This window comes from Malus domestica, chromosome 11 (genome assembly GCF_042453785.1).
Source record: "Malus domestica chromosome 11, GDT2T_hap1".
In the NCBI taxonomy this organism is placed as follows: Eukaryota; Viridiplantae; Streptophyta; class Magnoliopsida; order Rosales; family Rosaceae; genus Malus; species Malus domestica.
Genome location: NC_091671.1, coordinates 27,239,222 through 27,259,525, shown reverse-complemented (window position 1 = coordinate 27,259,525; position 20,304 = coordinate 27,239,222). Strand labels below are relative to the sequence as shown.

The 20,304-nt window shown below is 39.0% G+C and overlaps 1 long non-coding RNA gene and 1 pseudogene across 1 annotated transcript; one reads left to right on the top strand and one right to left on the bottom strand.

Annotated features, from left to right (window-relative positions):
- Window positions 1–9,649: 9,649 nt before the first annotated feature.
- Window positions 9,650–12,457, bottom strand: LOC103418333 (uncharacterized oxidoreductase At1g06690, chloroplastic-like; annotated as a pseudogene).
- Window positions 12,458–13,939: 1,482 nt separating this feature from the next.
- On the top strand, window positions 13,940–15,393 carry LOC103418316 (uncharacterized). The gene is made up of 2 exons (XR_011572589.1): window positions 13,940–14,192; window positions 15,010–15,393. It is a non-coding gene; the product is annotated as an uncharacterized lncRNA (long non-coding RNA).
- The last annotated feature ends 4,911 nt before the right edge of the window (window positions 15,394–20,304 follow it).

Genomic DNA, 20,304 nt, shown 5'->3' with positions numbered 1-20,304 from the left:
GTTGCTTAGATTCGATTGATTCTTAAAGATTTGAAAGTATTTTTGCCTTCTGCATTGTGATAATGTTTCTACTATTACTCTGTGTGCTAATCCAATGTTTCATACAAAGTTCAAACATTTAAAAAGGATTTTCATTTTGTGTAGGAGAGAGTTCAAAAATGGGATTTACAAGTGGAGAATATTTCTTTTGCAGAATAGGTTGTTGATATTTGTTTATACCATACTTAGGGCTTCTGTATTTAGACCTCGTATAAATACTCGGGGACTTAAATGTAATTATGTAATAAAGGAAGGGGCAAATATGTAATAAATGATGAGCCCTTATTCAATAAAAGGACTCATCACCCTCACAATTAGGGGATGCCATTTTTCTTAGGCCATGGGAAGAGCTTTCTCACCCTCGGAAGCTCTCTCCCTCACTCCCCTCACCTCTTAAATAAATACACTATCAGTGTGGACGTAGCCCAAACATTGGGGTGAACCACGATACTTCTTGCAGATTCACGGTCGGATTTACGTTGTTCCAATACCCCTCCGGTTTTGTGCATCAACATTTGGCGCCGTCTGTGGGAATCGATACAAAAAGTTGTGTCAGTTCTCTTTCATTTTTTCACCTCCACCGTGAATATGCAAAATCTGCAAAAACCCAAACAAAATTTTTTCATCACAACCACTGTCCACCGTGGATCCGCAAAAAATCAAAACACTCAAATCTCATTTCAAATATATCATAGAATTTGGAAATATTCTCTCCCTGATTTCCTTCTTTCTTCCGAGTTTTTGTGCGTTCTTCTAATCTTACCTGTTGATGCACAAAATCAGTGAGGATTTTGGTACAACAGAAATTGTTAAGTTTGTGACCTTCGCTAGATTACTTCGGTCACTAGTGTGGATAAGTATGTAAATGGATAGAGACAGGGAAGCAAACACAAGATGTACGTGGTTCACCCAGATTAGCTACGTCCACGGAGTAGAGGAGTTCTCATTAATTGTGAAGGGTTTACACAAGTACATAGGTTCAAGCTCTCATTTTGTGAGTACAAGTGAATGATTTAGTACAAATGACATTAGGAAATATTGTGAGAGAATGATCTCTATTTATAGAAAAGAGTTTCTAGTTTCATTCTGACATTGACACGTGTCGTGTTGTGATTGGCTTCTGATGTTTGATGTGAAAAATAAGTTAACACACAAAATTAAACCCTCTTTTTATCAATTGTAGCAAAGTATGTAAGTAGGGATCGTTCTAAACCGGGGATTAGGAGGGATTGCTAAACACTTGAAAACTGACTTAGAAATGTAAAAACAAAGTTTAAAACACTAGATTAGACTCAAAGAATGCAAAACTCACATTTAAAATACTAAAATAAACCAATAACTCAAAACAGCAACTAAAAGACTCAAAACTGCCTTAAAAACACTTTCTGGGCAGTTTTGAACACAAAGCACCAATTTGGACGAATTTGGGTTTTAACTTGTACCAAAACACTTAAAAACATAAACCAACACACTTTCTAACTAATCTAGGACTTCAAAATAAATGGGGAATTGATTTGGACGAAAATGAACTAAATGGACAGATTGCAAGGAAAACAGATTGTAATACAAAGTTATGAATAATCAATGGATGATGGAATGGCTAAGGGGTTCTTCTCCACACATGAAATATATGCAACCTAAATCAATTTTCAGTTATCAATTTAATAAGTTATGAATCTCGACACTCCAAGTTAATTAGGTCCGCTTAAATTAACCTTCAGATTTCCCTAGAATCATTGAATTGGATGAATATGCATCGCAAACAAATTATTCCCAACAAGTTCTTTATATGAACAGCATGATAAAGACACAAGTTAGAATCATTACGTTCTTCGGAAATCATAAGCATCAACAAGGAATTCGTAACTATGAAAAGCATGATACTCTTGCCAGGAATCTACTTAACACGATCGTGACTAGCGACCTTCACTACTTACGAATATAAATTCATAACGATTAGGTGAAACAAACTTATATCCTAGCATCAAATTCAAGCATGCAAATTAAGCGTGCACTCTCAACCAACATACAAGAATAAGTTCTAAATCAAAAGGTTAAGCAAATTGTATTCACGACTTATACAACGATAACTGAAAGTAATCAACTTATTTCACATATATAATCATGGTTTTGAATCCACCCTTAGCCAAAACGAAATTAGCCAATCATACTTAAAGCAAAACAAAGATTACATGAATTAGACATTAAAATCCAAAGAAAGAAAACACCTAGAATGCTCCAACTTGGCAGCAAGTGCATCCAAGATTCCTCATTTCCCTTGCTTGTGGCAGATTGGTTTGTGGACAGGTTTTGGGTAGTTCTATGGTGCAGAAAGGTTTATGGTGAGTGTAGAGGAGTGTTTGATGGTGGAAGGGTGGTGGAGAACTTCGGCAAAGAGGGTGGAAGAAGGTGGAGTGGCTGTGATATTTTCTGGGCACTAGAATGGTGTTTTTGGGGTGTTTTGCTGCCTAGGGTGAGTATGGACGAATTTCTGTGATGAATGGTGAATATGAGAGTGTGAACCCTTTGCCAAGGGATGTAAACATGTATATATAGGCCCCAAAAACCCTAGAGAATCAGATTGGGCAGTGGGGAAAATGCACAGTAAGGAGGGTGAATTTGTGGTGTGCAATGGTCCAAGGATGAAAATGGAGCAATGATGCAAAGTATGGAGGGTAAAATGGAGTGGTATTTCAGCTAGGGAGCATGAATGATTGTGTTTATTGCATGGAAATGAAAAGGGGAGGTGAAATGTTTCAGAAATTAGTCAAAGGTGCAGCAACATGTGTTGCACATGGCATTGGATCCCAAATGTGGATGATGGAGCATCAATTGGTGCATGGAATGTTTGTGAAAGTATGTGTGAAATCTGATGGGTGAAGGGAACAATAGGTATGCAGCAATTGAGTGTGATAATTGAGTGTAGTGAGGCATGAAATCAGAAACATTTTAGGGGACAAGGATGACTAAGCATGCATGGGAATCCAAAGGGAATGCTATGTGGATTGCATGGCAAGGATGTGTGTCCTTTTGTGGCTGAGTTCATGATCCTTTGTACACTAATTCTTCACATTCTTAGCCTCTTTAAGTCTTCAATTTCGTCCAAACCTTGGTTCCAAATATGTGACATGCATTCCAAGCTCCATTTTGCTCCAAAATGCTCCAAAATGCATCTTCTTGCCTACTTTGTCCATAAAATCTGAAAACACACGAAAATGACTTTAAACATTAAAATAACTAAGGAAACATGACATAAATGCACAAGAACAAGCTAACTAAGTCGCATAAATATGCTCCTATCAATGTTGACACGTGTCGCGCTATGATTGGCTTCTGATGTCGACACGTGTTGTGCTATGATTGGCCTCCTGGTTGGAGGGAAACTTTTCTGGGTCCTTGACGGTATAACGTTGATCGGTGCTCAATAATTTTGGGATTGGTCAAGTATGGTACAAACATTACCCACTAATTTGCTCAAGCTACCACCGCCGGAGACTACTCATACTAGACTAGTAGAAATGAGCTTGGCTGTTACAAGAACAGCTACGGCCTCGTCGTTTTGCTTGACCAAGATGATCGGATTCGCTTCTCTGTCAGCTCCGCCGTGCAGTTGTTTTAAGGTTTTGGCTGTCGAGGAAGGCCTAGAAAGATGGGGAGGTAGTCGCGTGGCTACGATGGCCAGGTTTGGGACTTCCAAGGACGGTGGCGCCGGAAGATTGGAACGCCCCAAGTTTGACCAATCCGTAGTCGCGTGGCTGTAACGGCCAGGTTTGGGACTTCCAAGGACGGTGGCGCCAGAGGATTGGAGCGCCCCAAGTTTGACCAATCCGGATTTGATCCTGCCACCCAATTTCAACAAGAGAGAGAATCAGATCTGAGCTTCATGATCTTCACCTGCCTCTGCCTGCTCTGCCTTTCAAGTCCTCAGTACAAAAAGTTGGATATACTCGCTCTGCCCTTCACGTGAATGGCTACTGTCCCCTCCCTCCGCACTATCTCCCAACTTCATCCCAACCTCTCTTCCAGGAGGGTTACCATAAAACCTAGGGCTGCCCTCCATGGAGCCCACAGAATGCGAGTCCCGTACCAGCTCAAACATGAACAAATCCCGTCTTTTCCACTGGCTCTCCTCCGGCCTGAACATGGAGGTAATCGTGCACAAAAGAGTTGCAGAAAAGCAATCAGACGAGGATAGTGAGAGACCAAGTGAAAACCCACCTCTCGTTTTCATCCATGGAAGCTACCACGCTGCTTGGTGCTGGACTGAGCACTGGCTCCCTTTCTTTCCGGCTTCTGGGTATGATTGTTATGCAGTTAGCTTGTTAGGTCAGGAAAAGAGGAAAGAGAAAGATCATGTCGTTGGGAGAATATTTCAGAAAGCAGAAAAGGGAAGGTAAAAGCAAAAGCAAGTGAATGTGTCTAGAAGTGGAGATATCAGGGTAAAGGAACAAAAAAGAAAAAGAAAAAAGATCATGTCGTTGGGAGAATATTCTAGAAAGCAGCAAAAGAGAAAGCAAAAGCAAGGAATAAACACCCCACCAGAATGATGTGATTTACTTTTCTTGTTTATGTATGATGTGATTTATTTTTTCTTATCTTTCATAGACATCTCTGTAATCAGAGGGTAATCAAAAAAAAAAAAAAAAAAGGGCAAGCCCAAAATAAATGGGCTGGAATGTTGTGTGGAGGGCGAAGGCCCATAAGCCCAAAATAACACCAACCAAGTGATCAAAACTACGTCCATTACTACAAAAATTATTCGGCACCCTGCCGCCATTATCGCCAACCAAGTGATCAAAAGTACGCCCAATACTCTAAAATTATTTGGCAGCCTGCCACTATTATCACTAACCAGGTGATCAAAAGTACGCCTAGTACTTCAAATTATACATGAGCATTACTCATGTCAATCATACATAAACATTCATGAGCATTACTCATATCAATCATACATAAACATTCATGAACATCACTCATGTCAACATCTATGAGCATCACTCATGTCAACATCCATGAGCATCACTCATGTTAATCAACATAAACATTCATGAGCATCACTCATGTCAATCAGCTTCAAAAGCTTCATTTACAGAGCTCTAGCTTCAAAAGCTTCATTTACAAAAACTCTAGCTTCAAAAGCTTCATTTACAGAGCTCTAGCTTTAAAAGCTTCATTTATAAAAGCTCTAGCTTCAAAAGCTTCATTTACAGAGCTACAGCTTCAAAAGCTTTATTTACAAAAGCTTTATTTACAAAAGCTCTACCTTTAAAAGCCTCATTTACAGAGCTATAGCTTCAAAAGCTTCATTTACAAAAGCTCTAGCTTCAAAAGCTTCATTTACAGAGCTCCAGCTTTAAAGCTTCACTTCCAAAGCTTCACCTACAAAGCTTTAGTGCAGGGTATACAAATACCGCCTTCGAACAACCGCCACTTCGGCCCATACATGGATTCAATTTGAAGTCTCCAGCCAACATACTCTATTGACCAAAGACTTGGGGGACTACATTATATACCATATATTGGGCCTCAACTGGGCCTCATGAAAAATTCTTGGGGGATTTAGCCTATTATTTATGTATTGAGGGAGCGAGCCCTTATTTTATAAAAGGGACTCCCTCACCTTCATTAGAGAGCACAGCCGCCTGCTGAGCAACTGCCTCGCCGCGAGCATCACTCTTAGCCCATTATTTATGTATTGAGGGAGTGAGCCCTTATTTTATAAAAGGGACTCCTTCACCTTCATTAGAGAGCACCGCCGTCTGCTGAGCAATTGCCTCGCCGCGAGCATCACTCCTAGCCCATCATTTATGTATTGAGGAGCGAACCCTTATTCTATAAAAGGGACTCCCTCACCTTCATTAGAGAGCACCGCCGTCTGCTGAGCAATTGCCTCGCCGCGAGCATCACTCCTAGCCCATTATTTATGTATTGAGGAGCGAACCCTTATTCTATAAAAGGGACTCCCTCACCTTCATTAGAGAGCATCGCCGCCTGTTAAGCAATCGCCTCGCCGCGAGCATCACTCCTAGCCCATCATTTATGTATTGAGGAACGAACCCTTATTCTATAAAAGGGACTCTCTTACCATCATTAGAGAACATCGCCGCCTGCTGAGCAACCACCTCGCCGCAAGCATCGACTTTAGCCCATCACTTATGTATTGAGAAGCGAGCCCTTATTCTATAAAAGGGACTCCCTCACCTTCAACGCCACAAGCCGAGCCAACCAAGGCAACATAAGCCACAAGCCAAGCAGCCTCGCAACATGTGCAACTTCTAGATGAACATCATTTCACTTTGAGCACCGCCTCATATCGGGCATCAGTTCAAGACAACATCTAGTTACTTCGGCCCACACATGGACTGAATTTCAAGTCTTCAGTCAAAAGACTCTCTTGATTGAAGACTTGGGGGACTACTGTTTATACCATACTTAGGGCCTTCGTATTTAGACCTTGTATAAATACTCGAGGGACTTAAATGTAATTATGTAATAAAGGAAGGGGCAAATATGTAATAAGTGAGGAGTCCTTATTCTATAAAATGACTCATCACGCTCACAATTAGGGGAGGCCATTTTTCTTATCCAGTTACAAAAGCAACCCCATAGGCTTTCGCTTTCGCGTCGTAACCCAAACATTGGGGTAAACCACGATACTTCTTGTGTTATTTACATTCTTGCAGATTCACGGTCGGATTTACGTTGTTCCAAGACCCTTCCGGTTTTGTGCATCAACAATATTCTTACAAAAGGCATTCATGGACCTGTGTTTCTGCATCAGTGTACCAATCTCAAACTAGGTTCCCCGATTGAGGGGGATATTGAGTATTAAGCAGTTGGCATCATCTTGTATTGACAAGTGTCATGATCTTGTGTAGTTGGTTGTTAGAGAGTTAGCTTAGTCAGTAATCTAGCTACTACGTTTACTATAAATAGTAGAATGCACCATGCTGTAACTAACTCATTCAGTCATTCAATACAAGCAATACAATGATATTTCCTCTTCTTTCTCAATGTTTACTGTCGGTATATTTCTTCATTTTCTGCTTCTGCAACTCTGTTATGATCAAACACCAAAGCAAAGTCAAATTGCAGAAGGGGACTCGATACGGGTTCTGACAGATCTGACTGGTAGGATTCGGTACGGGTACGGTGGTGTCAGATCAGAGGGATGCAGATACGAGCCGGTGCGGTTTTGAAGGAGTACTCCAAGCAGATGGTCGTGCGGGTGAGGGTACGTGCAGATGTTGATGCGGGGTCGGGTGAGGGTTCTGAAAATGGTGAGTCGTGGGATCTGGTGCGTTTCATGAGTTGCAGATATGTGTGTGAGTTTCTAGTGAACGGTGGGTGGAGCTCATAATCACAAAGACTAAAGAGGGAAGGAGGAGTTGAAGAGAGAGTGAACGGAGAAGACGACAGGAAGAGAGGGAATGAAGGCTGCTTTGGCACGTCAGACAAGTATAAATCCTTTTTACCTCCAACCCCATCAGCCGGTTTTAGTTTTCCAATATTTCTTTTGAAATTTGGTGTAAGCATGGAATAGGTATAAGTAGCATCGCGAATCCCGAGACTTTCGCGTAAATGAGTGATGGAATCTGAGAGAGATATCAGATTCTCTTTAGAGATGGTGGATGGGATATTTGTCCATTCTCCCTCTCTCAAGATTCTGGAATATTAATTGGTTGCACATGCAGGCGAGGGAATAGGCATCATGATAGCCCTAGAGCAATAGCAATAGGTCGACGTCAATGTAATGTTGCATCAATGAAGGCCATGCATGTTTTTGGAGGAGCAGCAGAGCAGTACCACTACCACACTGGCTTTTTACGCGTTCTAATAGTACTTTCTTGCTCTGTGAGACAGTCCTATTACGTTACTTTGGTCGGGGTGTGAAGTGGCATCTGAATAACGGTATTTGAAAATATTGATAACTAGACTTGGGCTAAATTGTAGAGAGTTCCTGATTTACATCACCAGTTTAATTTTTGTCCATAACTCTATTAATAGTTTCTCGTGTCCTTGAATTATGTCATTTGTTGTATTTTTCGTTAAGTTGAGAGATAAAATAGGAATTTCATCCAAAAATAAGAAAATAAAATTTTTAAAGCAAAAGACTTGGATCCAAGGATTGAGGAAGAACTCCACCTTAAAATACATCGTGACTTATTCACGGAACTTCGTGCTTATGATAAAAAATACTTAAGGATTGACTATACGATTTTAGTTTTAATTGATTTTTTTACAAAGATGATCTTTATATAGTGATTTATATTATGATCATTTCCGATCACAAATATGAAATTATGTGAATAGGCCACAAAGTGTTTTGAGGAGGGACTTAACCTTAAGGAGCCAAGCTCTTCTAATTTTTTTTAGTAAATTTAATTTTTTATGTATGAAAAGACCACTATACTCTTAAATTTGACAGAAAAGAAGGCAATTTGACGGATGGATCATTAAAGCAATATAGAGTTAAGGTGGAGGACGAGAGAAACTAAATAGTTTAGGGACGAAAACTAAATATTGGGTAAAGTTCAGAGAACCTTGCTACCATGCACCCTTGGATTTAAATATGTTTTTTGGAACTCTTCATTCTCGAGATTTAAACTTAAAATCTTATTTATAAATAAAGAAGAATACCACTAAAATACAAAAATTTAGATATTGTTCAACCCTTGGTAGAATGAGCGCGGCCGTTTAAGAAAATTGACGTTTGTGGTAATCCATGCGGCATAGACACTTTAATACCTTCGACCGCAACTTATTTTCCATGAGTGACTCTATTTACATCCAGTATTCATCTCTGGACACACTTACTTTTTCGAGCAAATTATTATTAATTTTTTCTCCTGTTCCAAAATTACAAAATAGACCTTAACGTAGGGGAGCGAAGTAGGAGGTAGGGGTGAACATACAGATTTTTGGACTCGTGAATTTAGACTCTATTACTCGGCTGGATGTAAAGCCATCAAGTTCTTATCTTTAGTTTTCAAAATTGTTTGAGTTGGAACCGATTTATGTAAAAACGAGTTCAAAATCAAGTTCATAATTCTTATGTGCTTGTAACCTGACCCGTACCGTTGAAGGGTTGTCTTAGCACTTGTCATTTTATTAGTAGTCCACAATGAAACCCATGATTTATAATTCCGTATCTATTTAAGAAAAGTTTAACAATGATTGTTATGCATTGACGACTTCGTTAGATCAAATGTAATTCTTTCGTAATGAAATCATATAGGGTGCGTTTTTTGCACCAGACTGTCTCGAACTGGACTAGCTTTAGGAACTAAGCTGAAATAGCTTAATGAAGCGTTTGGTGCAGTATCAGACTAAGAAGCAGAATAATGAAAACAGTATTATCACTAGTTTAATGTTAGTTCTTTGACTAGATCGTTTCCATCTGAAGAAACACTTATAAACTTGTTCTAAGACCACAATGGCAGTGTGTGACTGAACTTACTAGTTATAGTATGGCTATAGATTTGAAATTGCTACATCAATGGTCAGCCTGCAATCACTCTTAAATTAGATAGTCAAATTTGCATTAGATGTGAAGTGTGTACATATTTTTGTATAGAAGAATTTACAGCCCCGGTGCACGTGTAAGAATTTATAATTTTTCAACAGGGAAACCAGTAACATGTTTTATCTCTGTAGCCAAAGCGTGCAATTCGGCTACTTCACTGTTGAGCCGCCATCCAAGTACACCTGCAAATTCTGTAGCCTGTTTTGCATTTTTGGCTCCAGGGATTGGCACAACGTTGTCCTGGGCTATCAACCAGTTTAGGACTACCTGTTAACAGTAACCTGACTCGCATTAAAACCCAGCAAAGAGAACAAACTATATTTACACATTGTAATACCCCAACAACTATTTCTGCATTTCAGAATTCTTGCTTGATATATCAATATGTAGCTTAATGATCTTATACGGAAAACATGAAACTACCAAGAGTTGGACTACATGTATAAAAGACGGTGAAACAAAGAGTTTCTTTCAGCATGAACTGGAAGTTGCAACTGTATCTATGAAGCGTTTCATACTCGTAAAGGGTCCAAAATCGATTAACTACTAAAATACTGTACTTTTGGGGATATTTTCAGCCATGCTTCCACAGAAATGAAAACTTTAGGGTTTCTAATATGGAAAAGATAAAAGCTAGTTAAAGTTAAAAGAGCATCAACAAACTTGTGTGTTTGTTTTACTGTACCTTTCTCCTATTTCCTTGATCCAGTTCAGCAGAGATTGGAGCTGCAGATAACATCAATATTTTAGCAAAACAATTTGGAACTTAATGTGTAGCGGGCTTTCAAAGTATTGACTATGATTTACCTTTTAAAGAAATTCAGGACTATAAATCTGTCTTCGAGGGCCAGTTGGGGGATTTTTAGGTGTATATTTTCCTGTAAGAGCACCTGCATTTGCATAAATAGTAGAATGTCAATCTTCTCAATCTCTTTCACCCCTGGATCAGACAGACAAAGTTGACTGCTGTGGTAACCAATCTAGTAAGATATGAAATTAAAGGCTGTAATTGTTGTAAGCAGGGTTGTGCAAAGATTCAAGTAATAACATAAGATCCAAACAGACATCTTTTATCAAGAATCCACATTTTTTTTAATGTTTTAGAATAACTACATCCCCTTTGTTTTGTTAAAAACTAAATATTTTACCCGAAAACCAAATGTTTGGAATTTTTTGTAAGGTATTACAGCCATTCGCCAACTATCCAGCGACAGTTGAATTCACATTAAAGCTTTACCATGCAAGATCGCCATTTGCCAACTACCAATCAGTAGTTGAATTCAACAAAAAAAAAAATACAAGCAAGATGCTGAAAAGATAAGGCACATGAATGCACAAGATTTACAGAATTTTATTTTCTTAACTGTTTCATTTAGGCATATAGTTGGAAGGTGATAGCCTGAAAGGTGAGTCTTTATGTGCACAACTAAAGTCCATAACTATCATGAAACATAAAATAAATAAGATCATAAAGTTGAAGTTAAGAACTGCTTGACAAGGAATGCTTGAAAATTCGAAATTTCACATTAAAAGGTTGACTAAGAAAAGTGAACAAGTATGCTTTCTCCCAAGTCCTAACTTGGCAATGTTTAAGATCGCACGGAGGGGTCTTAAATACTGTAAAATAAGAAGACATTATATCTCTTAAGCTAATATATCGAGTGATGATGAGAATATGGTAAGAAAACACGAGGTTCCAACTTCACCTTGAGCAATAGGCGAATAGGCAATCAAAGTGATCCCAAGTTCATCACAGGTAGACTTCACTCCATTCTCCTCTAGTGCCCTGTATATGAGGCTGTAATTCACTTGATTTGATGCTAGTGGGATACCTCTCTTTTGAAGTTTTGCGTGTGCCTCACACAATTGCTTTTCTGAAATAACGAACTTTATACGTCATGTTCTGTTTAGGAGCATCTATGATAGAAATTTTTTTCCATGATTTGAACTGCTAATTTTAACCAACAATAAAGAGATAAAAGATCAAATTATACCCCTATAGTTGGAAACACCAACAGCCTTCACAAGGCCCTGCTCAACAGCATCTCTAAGACCATCGAGATACCCTGAAAATTGATTTCCCAAATACACCTCTTCAGAAACAAAATGTAAATAATGTAACCTCCTAATTATATTAGATGGACAAATTTATTCAATGAAAAAATGGTGTTACATATGAAGTTATGAACAACCTTCATTTCCCCATATTCCAGGCCTGAAAAATAACACAAGCACTTGATAAGATTTTGCAGTTACCTTAGCAGAAACAAGTATTTATACAAAAAGCAAAGGCTCATAAGGGACATACCAATGGAGTTGACACAATTCCACTGAAGAAAGTTCCAGGCGATTGAGGGAATCCTTGAGGGCAGCTATGTCATTTTGATGGCCCAGCCTCCAAGGTAAAGCTGCGAATTTGGTTGCGACATCAACCTCTACTCCTGGATCCTTTTGTTTCCTTACCTTGATAAATCTGTGAGAAATTCAAAGTAGTCTAATAATATTCTCAAAATACAGAAACCGATGACAATTAGCTGTACTCTATTGACTTGAAACAAGAATGATGCAGCCCCAAAAATTCCTACAATGTAACTTCCTAGTAGAGTTTCAGAAGTTACAGCACCAAAAGAAGCCTGCAAGAGTAGATAATGATGAATTTGTTTTGACCGCAACAAATTTTATAGAAAGAACTATAAGACGCTTTTCTCACCCTGAAGCCGTACACTTCAGCAGTATCAAAGGAGGTTATTCCACCATCAACACTGACATCGAAAGTAGCTTTAGCCGTTTTCATTTTCCTGTCTGCAGTTATTACTAAACATAATGCCATCACAAACACAATTTAGCAATTTAGCATAAAGATGAATAATACAAATGTAACTCACTTCTCATGTTCAATCTGAAGCCAGTGATGGGGTCACATTGTTATTGAGGAGTGAAAGAAGTAGTTTGTGATGGTTGGGTGAAGAATTGAAGATTGAAGAGCTGGGGCCGATGACTTTGAAGTGAAGAGGGACATGGTCCTCGGAGTGTACATGTTCGTCTTCATTTTTCAGGTTCTATGAAATATGGACGGCTGGAATTGCATGAGCCATCAGTATCAAGTGACGAGACCTTAACTGGGTTCACACTGCCCAACCAAAAGAAGACTACTTGGGGGATAGATGCTCTGGGAGAACACTGCAGGATTCAGCAACCGGATGACTGTTTGATCCAACAGCAAGCTAAAAACAACGGTTAGATTCAGTTGCGATGCTACTGCAACATCCCTTTACAACATCAATTACAAATCGAAGAAATATGAAAATGGCATAAAATGTGAAAACCCCAAATTCTAATCTCAATTTGACCCTAAAAATCAAAACCCTAATTTGTTCAAGTGTAGAAGTCTATTATTGAAAATTTCTCAAACCCAAAACACCTAAATCAAATAAAGCCCAGTAATATCATGATCTGCAAAACAAATCGAAGAAATAATGTCGGATTCGAAGTTTACTAGACAAGAGGAGCAGATGAGGGCGAACAGGACGCTAAGATGAGGATGAGGAGGACGACGATGAGGGAGCAGGGAGCCGACGACACTCTCTCGTAGGATGAGCGAGGTTCTATCTCACAGGAGTGCAGGAGGTCTTATCAGTCCGGGGGTTTTTGGGGTGCTTGGCTAAGAACTCCTACCAGGGGGTTTAATCCTAGCGAGTCCGATCTAATCCCATTAAACCTAATCTTTGTGCATATCAAACATCAAACTACACTTAGTGTAGTCTAGTTCAGTTCCATCTAAGAAGGTCAAACAAACACCCTCATAGAGATTCTTTTACATTGTTCTATTGTTCTACGACATATGATTGAAAATAGATCGGTTTGACTTGTAAGAAAAGGGCTGTATCAAACAGATCCAAATGACTCTGTTCCACTAATAAAACTATTCTTGAAAAATAGAGGAAGCATCAATTTGATGTTCTACAAAATTTACGCTAAATATTTTTCTGCATTTTGTTGTCTTTGAGTTTATTTTCCAAAAAAAAAAAAAAAAAAAATCTATTAAATGTATTTTCACCCATTTTTTGTGTCTGCAAAATGAAAATCTGTTTTGCAAAACATTAGCGAATAGGCCTAAATGAAACTCACCGTTTCTTTTAACAAGAACAAAATTTTCAAAAGCAAAACAAAATTTTTAAAAGCAAAACAAGAGGGGAAATTTGGAAAAATAGCTAAAATTTGAGCCAAAATAGAATTTTAGCCAAAATAGAATTTTAGCCAACCATTATAGTTTTTCATAATTCTAACCAAAATTTGAAGGGAAAATACTGCAATACCCTTCCTTAACTCAAATAATTACAAAACTTTATCTTCTCCATCCATTGTGCAGTCAAGTTTTGGACAACATATGCGATTCCTAATCTTCTTCCGATTCTTGCCTTCTTGTGTTTTCAGGTTCCTTTTTCTCTTCTCTTCTCTTCACTTCACTTCACTCTCTGCTTCTGTAAAAATCTCTAAAAAACAACCAATATATTTTATCTCTGAAAATTGGAAAAATACAATAAAAAATGGAAGGAGAGGAAGGAGAAGAGCTCAACATACAAAGCTGGCCTTCAGTCTCCAACCTTACAAACATCAGCTTCACCAGGTCCCCCACTCTACCCACCTTCTTCTTCCTTGTTTCATATGTTTCTATTCTTATTACAGTGTTTAATTTTCATCGTTGCCATCAATATATGCTGTGAATGTGATTAGGGTTTATTTGAATTATTATTCAACTAGGGTTATTCTAACCATTATACCAATTATGATATAATTAACCTGTTTAGGTTTAACCACTCCCTTTTCTACTCAAAAGGTTTGGAGAAGATATAGTTTTATAAATTATTTTAGTTAAGAAGGATATTGTAGTATTTTTACGTCAAATTTTGGTTAAAATTATAAAAAAATTAGAATGAAACTCAAACGTTTTTTATCTGCTGAAAGTTACCATCAAATTTTAGTTCTATGAACTACCTACTAGGTAAATTTTATGTGACCCGATCCAAGAAGGTGTGAATTGTGAGTGAATATTTAAATTCATGCTTGTACAATTGTTTGTGTAAGGGCAAGTACAGTTTTAATGGGAATGGAAAATTATTAGAGGACATGGTTTTGGCTGCCCAAGAAGGTGTTCTTATCAATATCGATAAGGAATTCGACTTGGAAAACATTGTTCCCGCTGCTAGAATTGCAAGCAAGATATTATTGGTAGATGCTCAATAAATAATCAAAATATCGTTGGTAGCTGCTTAATAATTAATAATGAACTATAATCATTTGATGGAGGGTCAAAGCCATAATCATTTGATGTATCCTATGACTAGGAGATCAAATGACGATGATCTTCGCAGTTATTATGTTCTGAAGGTGTCCTTTAAGGACTTTTTAGTGCTTGATTGCTGACCTAGAGTTACCCATTTCAGGGAGTTGGTCTGGTTGTTCATGACGCAGGCACTTACTGCATGAGTATGGCTTCAACTTACAATCTTAAAATGCATCCTTCAGAATATTGGGTATGGAATTCCTACAAAAAACAATCTTTACGCCTCAACACGAATATCAATGCTCGTTTCCAGAAACTTATTTTGTAAGAGTTTTTACAATGTTTTCACGTTCAAGAAGATGGGTCTATGGCCAAGGTCTGGCATGCAAAGACATTTGAAGACCACATGCGATTTTTTTAGAGTCTTTAATTGCGAGAGATTTGTAGTCCCTTAATTTATGGTTGTTTTTTGTAACACTGGAACTTGTGTATTTACTCCTTTCTAAACTGCATAATCAAATTCATGGCATTTCCAGTTGTAGAACTATTTGCGTTATGGAGGTTATTTGCAGTTCATGTCAAAAGTTTGATGGTATAGTCTTTATATGTTTCTAATGATGTACGACATTGCAGGTTTCTCTATCTCTGCTTGTGTAGCCCTTCTACTAAACCCGTATGCAGGTGGACCGGCCGACATATATTTGTTTCCTGTTGGTAAGTTTACTTTTAGACTATTGGGTAGGACGAATTGTTGTATTCAGGTTTAAGATGGGTTGATCGAAAGAGAGGAACTTGTCTGGGATTTTTGGGTACCAAAAACAGGGATCACTTCTCGAATTCACCGCAAAAGAATAAATAATTGGTTTTGCATGCATGGATCTTGTCATATCCCAACCCGAAATCTTTCAGCATCTTCTTCGAGCTAGAATGATTTACAAGCAATCACATTTGGTTTCGGAAACATACGTTTAACCATTCCCATCATCATATCGTAGTTTTGATTGGTCATATTACACTCTACTTTCATGTGCATCAACTCGACAACGACGGTTAGGATGGAAAAAACCTTGACAACAAGGGTACAATTCTCACTGAGCTTCCATCAACAATTTATCGTACTTATCAGGGTGTGTGGATAGCTCTTCATCCATATTTTTCGAAGCATTACGAAAAGCATCATTGAATATGTCCATCACTTGGTTGTTATCAACATGGCCATATGAAGAGAGTTCATGCCTAAGTGTCTCATTGCCGGAATATGTTGCCGATGTAATGGTGATTCTCCATGATAAGTCGAATTGGATTTGAGTGTGGTGAGGCTGAACTTCGATTTCGTGGTGCTAAATTTGACTAAGCACTCATCCTATCTTATTTACAAAGCCACTATCCGCTATAAACAAGCCATACTTCGAGAAGTACGGTGAGAAACAAGTTTATTCAGGTCATTGAACATCTTTTTTGAGAAAGATATGTGGATTAAAGTCGGGGACTTTGGGCTTTCTAGGCTCTTGGATTCCCAAAAACGATTAAACCCTACAATTGCATTACTCCTGATCCGCCACCTGCAACCTAACCCAAATTTGTTCTTGTTCAGGCAGGAATTTCACTAGGAAGGGTCAATGGCTCGAGCACACAGCTCCCCGAGGAGTTGGCACTTTGGTTGGCTGTCGGGCTCTTGCTTGCTTGTCGGGCTGCAAGAAGAGGACAAAGTTAGTTCTGAAAGGTGCCTTTGTCGGGCCTTAAGTGTAGGCCGTGAGGCTTGCAATCAAACTAACCAAGTGATGAGGCGTGCCATTGCCATCTCTATATGGCAGATGTAGAATGAGTGTATTTAAGCCGATTACTTATGCCCTAAGTTATTTTAACTTCTCATTATCAAAGGATTGTCATGGATGGGTTAAGTCCACATTAAGTTCTTTTCTATTCCTTGAGATCAAGGACTTTTGTTTATCTTATATGCTTCAAAGGGTGGAGGTCCAGATCTAATTAGAACATCAGCTTCATTTACTTTCACGATAGTAAAAGTACCAAGTAAACCAGATCTGAGAGTTAATGGAACTTCGGATCATTAAGAGATAAAAAATGACTTGCATATCTACTGAGGGATACATTATAATACCAAATCTATTAATGAAAAGGCAAAAACAAAGAGAGTCGGACAAGATTTCACCTTGTCGGGCAAGGTTAAAACGTCTTACGGTCTCTTCCCTTGGCAGTTTACAAAAATGATTAAGTATTAAAGGGGATGAGTGGAAATAAGTTTACACATGAGCAATCGATACTACAACATTTAGGGAAAAGGTAGCATAGATAAAAGATGTCTTTCTAAGGGAGTTTAAGGCTAAAAGGGTGCAGAGTCTGGACAAAGCATGGATTTCTGGGTATTTGCTTGGCTAAGAGACAAGTTGTATGTTTTTTTGTTTGATTGGTTGAGTGTCATTGTCTCTGGAACCTCTTCCTCATTTTATAGACGAATTAGCCCAGCTGTGTTATTTTTGTTCTTACCCGAAAGCAACTAAAGGGTAGTGATTCACCAGCCTTTTTACATGTTTGCCATCCAAAAGAACTTTTGGGCCAAGAGTTGGTGATCTTACATCGGTTGTCACTTTTTGTAAGTAACTGGCCTGTGCATTAATGGGGAGCTGCCTTAATATCTTGAAATGGATGAAATGGGCTTGATTCTGGGCTTCGGGCAAAAACCTTCTTTATTGAACTCTCTTGGGCTTTCCTTCCTGAGAGCCCAAGGTTTAAATCTTAACCCAAACAGTGCCCTCTTCAATTGTTGTTAAGCCTGCAGATCGAGGCGTAAATAATGATTGAACAGATGCTTCTTCAGTAACCACATTTGCACGTCTTTACTCGGAACCTGTGCCATCTTTAATGCAGCCGTTTATGCACTGGATCTTTTGCACTAACCCATGAATTTTAATCGTTAATTAATTGTTCCCTCATATAATTCTCTTCTTTCAAACCTTTTGGTTAAATATCTTAATCTTTCCAAGTATTCGTATTTTCCAGATATTCGGGCTCCTCAATTTTCCCAGATTTTCCTATTTCATCGTCTTTTCTATATTCATCTTTTAAATCTGACTAATGGCCTCAGAGACCATTCAAATTCAACCCTCATACGAATTTGGCGAAGGTATCGTTGTTATGCGTCGCTTACTTAACGGCCTCCATTGTCCTCGGGCAGGCCTGAGTACTGAACTTATTTTTGAAGAAAATAGGGCGCATTCCTTGAGTCCTGCATGGACTTCTCGGGTTCCAAATGTAGTAGAGACCCACATGCCTAGGGACAATTGGTTCGCCTCTAACCCATTCACAGCCGAGTCAAGCATTTCTTCATTTAAGTGGTCGTAATATCGTTGTGGTTTTCCTCTGATGAACGACCCGGCATAGGTTCAGTGGATAAATGATCTCGAGCCAAATTTTAAATGGAAGTGGATGAACAATGGCATCTATGAGTTGATAATGCTTTCGAAGAGTACCATAGTCGCCAAACCCGAGTTACTCACCACTGTTCTTCTTTTCTGGAATTCGGGTACAAATACCTTCGATTTCAGGATGGGCCCTTTGTCCCCAACGATTCTAGATATGGCAAAGTCTTTGGGCTTAGACTTTCGGGCAAAATCATGGATGTTACTCATGACTAAGCTCTTCCTTCACATCCGACTGCTGAGAGTTCGGGTTCTTCGGCCTCCCCAATCCAATTGGAATATAAATCTGCAACTTTCAAAAGCTATGAGACTTCTTTCAAAGGTTTCATCCCCTTTGTGAAGAAGAACGTTGGCACTGGTTCTCCTAATGCAAACTTAGCTAAAAAACACATTACTTCCTTCTATACTGGCTTAACAAGCATGTCTTCCCCAACAAATCCAAGGGAGTGAAGGTTGAATGGATCCTTTTAGTAGAAGCTCTTCATAATTTTGATGATGTTGCCACGTGCCTGTTCTTCCTTTCCCATCTTTACCATCTCATTTTCGAGATGACTCGGGGTGAACCATTCAAGACCAACCTTAATAGACTAATCTGGATGGTTCAATTATGGCTACAATGGTATTTTCCAGAATTTCGGGTAGCTAACTTGGAGTTCCAGGAAGGAGTGGCCTTTGCTCGAATTCTGGCCGAAGCTCCTCCCACTGATCATTCCACATTTGCCTGCTTCTATTTCTTCATGGTCTGTAGGACTCGGGCAGACTTAGAATGTGAGGTATCCGTCTTTAGGAAGTATCATTGGTTCTCTGATCAAGCTTTTTAAGATGCATTTGGGGAAGATGCCAACCCTTCTTGCAAGGAGAGATTTATCAGTTGTATTCAATTAAGGAGCATAGCTTGGGGAGTCCTTAATGTTCACTATGAACGTGGGTTGGAAGTTTATCATCCAAACTTTTGCAGCATGCAGCTAGGCTTCAGGCAGGTCATTCCAATACCATTTTTTGATTCTATCCATTGTGGTACTTTTTATCACCTTCCCTCCCCTCACGAAGATATCTTTCAAGCTGCCCGATGTAGCCTTGAAGTTATAAGCAAAGTTGCCCGAAGGCCGTTGGCCCTTAATTTTGAATGTACCTGTACTTTCTTCACTTGGTGGGAGGCTTAATGGATCAAAAAGTACAGAGGGGACTTACGGGAGGCTCACGACCGTTTTTTTAACCAACTTTCTCTCAAATCTTATCCTAGCTCGGGCGAGCTTGAGAATTGGAAGGAAATGGTCTATCAAAAGAACTAGCTTCTTCTGATAGGTACTTTTCTGTTTTTTCAATTCACATTCTATGAAAATTTTATGAGCCTGCTTATTCTTTCCTTCTTTTTAACACTTGCAGCCCAAGGGACTACTGAAGCGGCGGACATTGGGTCAGAGGAAGAATCCACCGATGCACTAATCATTCAGGAGGCTGCAGCTGAGGCTAAAAGGCGAGAGGCTGGAGAAGGTGGGGATATTTCCAAGTTATTGGGAGATTAAGAGGCTAAATGAGAGCCTGAAGTCAATATCCGAGCACCTAAGCGGACACAAACAGTTTTGGTGGAAACCTCTTATTCTGAGCCTGAAAAAAGCCTAAACCCAAGCAGGCAACCTCAACCAGGAAAAGTACAAGAGCTCAAACTTCTAAGTCTTTAAAAGCTGCTTCTGCCTCAAACCCTTCCACCATCGCGGTTCCTGTGGCGGGCAGGCGGAAACAGAAAGCCTTCAATAGGTGATTCTTACCTCATTCTTCCACCTGTATCTTGCGTTTGAGGGTTTACCAATTCAATTCTTCTTGCCTCTTAGGATGTTATGCATCCAAGAAACCTACTATTGTTTCAAGGGGGGATCCGTTAGGGGCTAAGATGTATCAACAGACTAATGCATTTCAAGAATTATCTCATAAAGAGCTGGAGGTACGATATGCTGCTATTTAAGTATTCTTTTTTTCTTTCTTTCTAAGTACTTGTCCTTAATAACTCTCTGTGCCTG